The 4,370-nt window shown below is 45.2% G+C and overlaps 1 long non-coding RNA gene across 1 annotated transcript; it reads right to left on the bottom strand.

Moving 5' to 3' along the window:
• Nucleotides 1-1,337: 1,337 nt before the first annotated feature.
• On the bottom strand, nucleotides 1,338-2,810 carry LOC139069987 (uncharacterized). The gene is made up of 3 exons (XR_011520647.1): nucleotides 2,529-2,810; nucleotides 2,189-2,427; nucleotides 1,338-2,112 (listed from the first exon to the last, which is right to left on the bottom strand). It is a non-coding gene; the product is annotated as an uncharacterized lncRNA (long non-coding RNA).
• Between the last annotated feature and the right edge of the window lie 1,560 nt (nucleotides 2,811-4,370).

Genomic DNA, 4,370 nt, shown 5'->3' with positions numbered 1-4,370 from the left:
GGAGCCGTCGACTCGCCATGATGTCTTCATTCTCTGGTGAATCTGATTGGAAGGCTGATCTGGATGGCCACTACTGCGCATGTACCTTGAGCAGAAAGTCAGAAACCAGCTGCTGAAGGTGCTCCAGCAGGCAAGATTTAAAAACGCTCATGGAATAAACAACGTAGACTGTTTTCTGTGTTGATGTCATCGTGATGGATCGACTGTTTCGTATCAGCACTAAAGGTGGCTTGTGCAAGGCAACACCCTGCACACACCCATGGAGGTTTTCTTTTACATTTTTTACATTTTGAAATATTTTTCATGTGTCAAAATAAAGCAAAGCAACATAATTCCTGAGGTCATGTTTGGTTCACAGCTGCTGTAGTAGTTGTAGCCAGTTTGTGACACTGAAGATCAACACCCTCAGGACTCTGCCACACCACCATAGCTCCATCAGAGCTGAGCCTTGTCCCTGATCCTGCTTATAGCTTGTTCATTATGGTACGAGAACCTTGCTGTCTCCTTTTTACCTTTTATATGCAACATGGTTCTGTTCTTCAGGCTGGCTGTGACCTTCAGCACACTGTAGGCAAGTGTAAACCTGGAGAATGAGCTCCCCCAAGTCTGAAGCAGCATGCTCCCTCCAGGTCGGAAAGAAGTCTGTGGCTCTAGCAGAAGAGTTCTGGTATCTTGGTGTCTTGAACCTAAGTGATGGTGTGTTGGAGAAGTCATTGACCTAGAATGACCTGCAAGAATGAGGGCTTTCCAGTCTTCCATTGTGAATGAGAAGCTGAGCTACTGGTCTAACTACATTTCAGCCTTCATCGTTTGTAACACAGAATTCAATAGAATAGACTTTATTATCCCACAGTGGGGAAATTCACCCGCTAAGGCAGACAACAGGAAACAATAATACAGGTAAATGCACAAAGGCAGTGGACTATTATTGTAGCCTTCAGCAAGTCAAACATGAATAAAAATAGAAAATTTAGTTTCCAAGAGCATAAAGGACACAGACCTACAAATGTGTATCCAGGTTGCGCTCGCACACACACACACACACACACACACACACACACACACACACACACACACACACACACTAGGGATAATGTACCAGGTAAACTGAGGAGTTGTTCACTCTCACTGCAGAGGGGATGAATGACCTACGGTAGCATTCTGTTTTACTTCTGGGATGTCTCAGTCTGCCTCTGAAGGAGCTGTCCATGGTCTCTACACTAAGATACCGTCAGTCAACACATTCTCACTCCCAGCGTGTCAAAACGTTACTCTCACTGTGATCAAGCGTTTGTTTCCCGTGCATTCTGACTGTGAATTTTCGTATTTGCCGCCCAATGGGAACGTTAGAACATACCATCTGGCGAGGGGGAGGTTACACATACCCTCTACTTTTAACCTCCACCGTGGTAGTTGAAACCTCCCCTTCGCGTTGCCTCGGTCCAAACCCGACCAATGACGAGGCGGCTCCCTCCGTTCACTTCATAGAGCCGGCTTTTAGAGCGATCGATACATCACTAACGTGTTCGCTAGCAAGATGGTTAAGGTTAGGATAGGGGTGAGGGGAGGGTTAAATAAGACGATAAGGTTAAGGTGAGGTACAATGAGCTTGTTTGGTGCCCTGGCTGCGAACATCCCATCGTGTCAGTTTTACGCTGCATTGGGATCTGCAGTCAGAAAAGGGAAAAACCCCTTTTCACACATAAGTAACGAAAAAGGGCACTTTTGGCGTCTGGGGTCTGACGTGGAGGGTGGCTGACCAAGCGGTTATTTTTGACACGCTGGGAGTGAGAATGTGTTGCGTCAGTGGGAGTGGTTGTCCAAGATGGAGGTCAGCTTCACCAACATCCTCCGTTCACACACTCAGTCATGACATCTACAATACAAGCATCTGAAAGGCTCTCAGTTACATGAAAATTCTGGAACATGCTGCAGTTTTAGAGCACAATGAATAATAAAATTGACATGGTTTGGGTAATGTGTTTAACCCAAGACATGCAGAATCACACACTCACAGATCTTATGGTTAAAAAAAAAGAATCTTTATTTTAAAACGGGAACTGAAGGTGCACTGGAAAAGCCCAGGGGAGATCGAGAACGGGAGCGCAGCGTCTGAGGAGGGGAGAGCAGATACAGGTGAGTCCAGGAAGGTAAGTCTAAACTTGGTGGGTGCAGAGAATAGACTTACTGGGAGTAGGGGGAGCGTAGGAATGAGGGAGGGTAGGTTGGGTGCCGGGGTGAATCCAAGCGGGGTGCCCAGGAGAGGGAGCGAGAGGAGAGCAGGAGAGCGGGCCGGCCAGGAGGAATGGAGAACGGTGAAAGCTGCGTCCGGAAATCCTGTAGGGCACAGGTGAGTAATCCTGAGGAGTCGCAGAACACCAGAGGTGTAATCCAGAGAAATCACAGAAGTCCAAAAAGTTCCAAAACCTGGTAACGGGTAAGCACAGGGAAAAGATCCAAAGGTTCACAAAAAATCCTAGAAACACTAGAGCACAAAATCCACGAGTCGCAAAAGGAAAGGAAACTACCAAGCTGTAGTAATCATCCAGCGTCGAGGAGTGTTCTCCATCCTCCTTTTGTAGCCAGACCCGCTGATTGCAAATCAGCTGCAGCTGGAGCCTCCCTCTCCTGAAACACACAACTCAAAGATGGGAAAATGAGAGGAGTACTCACCCCGGCACATGACACCAATGAGAGAAAACTAGTTTTCAGGGTTATTTTTTATTTTTTGATGTTGGCTCTTTAATTCTCACATCTTAGCTGTAACCTCTTCCTTCACACAAACTACACCTCACACACACACACACACACACACACACACACACACACACACACACACACACACACACACACACACACACACACACACACACACACACACACACACACACACACTCTGCAACGCCCTGCACGTATGACGTTTATCTTTCATCTCACAGAAATCATTTACAAACACATATTCAGTTTAAACTGCAGCACACTTTATTATATGAAGTCATAAAAAGTGTCTCACACGTCTCAGTCGTGCTTCTATAAAGAAAACATTTTACAGTAAACGATGTTGAACTCTGATCCCATGGGAACACCTTGTTTTCTCCTCCTGGTTAACCTCTACATGTTTATCAGCACCTAGAGCCCCTTTTTAATGAGCTTAATTACATCCAGCGGTTACGGAAACTATTCAGACCCCTGTCAATTTTTAACTCTTCGTTATATTGCAACCATTTGCTGAATGCTTCTACTAAATACTGAGCAAAGGGTCTGAATACTTTCTGTACCCACTGTATTTATGACCTCCTCACTAGCAAGAGGTGATCAGGGCGAACGCCCACATTTGTCAATGAAAGCCAATAAAAATGTGTAACACAGAGTCATCACAGATGTTTCTTGTGATGATAAATAAGGAAACTGGATAAATATTTTTCCCAACACATGTAGGCAGTGCAAATACAAAATGACATTCCTTGACTACACAAGCTTTGTGACATCTCCTTTGGTAATGTAAGAGTGGTTCATGAGGTACTTTGCTAACAAAGAGAAAGGTTGTCCTAATGACGGTTGTGAAACAAAGATCTTGCATAAGCTGTTGGCTCCAGGAAGTCTGACTAATGACTGTAAGCTACTACCACATAAAATGTACAAAATATACACAGGGCTGAAATTACATGTATTAGTTATTTCATGGTGAAATGTGAAATTTGATGTTTTTGTTTCATTGTGTTGCAGTACTCAAGATTGGTCTCAAGACCATGTTTTAGGTTCTTGTCTTGATGTCAAGGGTATTTTAATTTGGTCTTGTCTCATGCCTGGTTCATGCTTCTCCGTCAGCTCCGCAAGGGACAGACACGCACGGATTGACGGAAGCGTTTTGCTCTCATACTTCTCCGTCTCCTGGAGAGTGTTGCAAATTAATTCCCCGCCAGGACAACAGAGGGTGTAGCGCTGTTGTGTGGCATCCTGTCATGTATCGGTCCAAGATAGTGTGTTTATATTGTGTTTTTTGTATATAAGAGACTTTTTAAACATACAAATTTGTCTCTCATTCTCCTCCACCTCTTCATGCGCTCGCCACCTCTAAACCCACGTTTCCTGTCATTTCCGTCCACAAATAAAACGCTTGCTGCGCATCTTTTCACTCCTCCAGTCACGGGGAATTAAACGTTCATATTTTTAGAGTTTTTTCGCGAGGTATTCTTCAAGCTGCTCCGTGTCTGCCGCTTGTTATCCTCGGCTCTCTTTATGTTTTTGAGGGCGCAATGGCGGCGGTGTAGACGACAGCGGCGTCCTGACCAATCACAAGCTTGCGTTGTCCGTCTCGTCTGACGGATGTTTAGAAAAGAGAGCTCGACTCCGTCCGTCCTTGCGGAGCT

This window comes from Nothobranchius furzeri, chromosome 5, assembly GCF_043380555.1.
Source record: "Nothobranchius furzeri strain GRZ-AD chromosome 5, NfurGRZ-RIMD1, whole genome shotgun sequence".
In the NCBI taxonomy this organism is placed as follows: Eukaryota; Metazoa; Chordata; class Actinopteri; order Cyprinodontiformes; family Nothobranchiidae; genus Nothobranchius; species Nothobranchius furzeri.
Note: the sequence above shows the minus strand (reverse complement) of the source record. Positions and strands in the feature narration are given on the sequence as shown.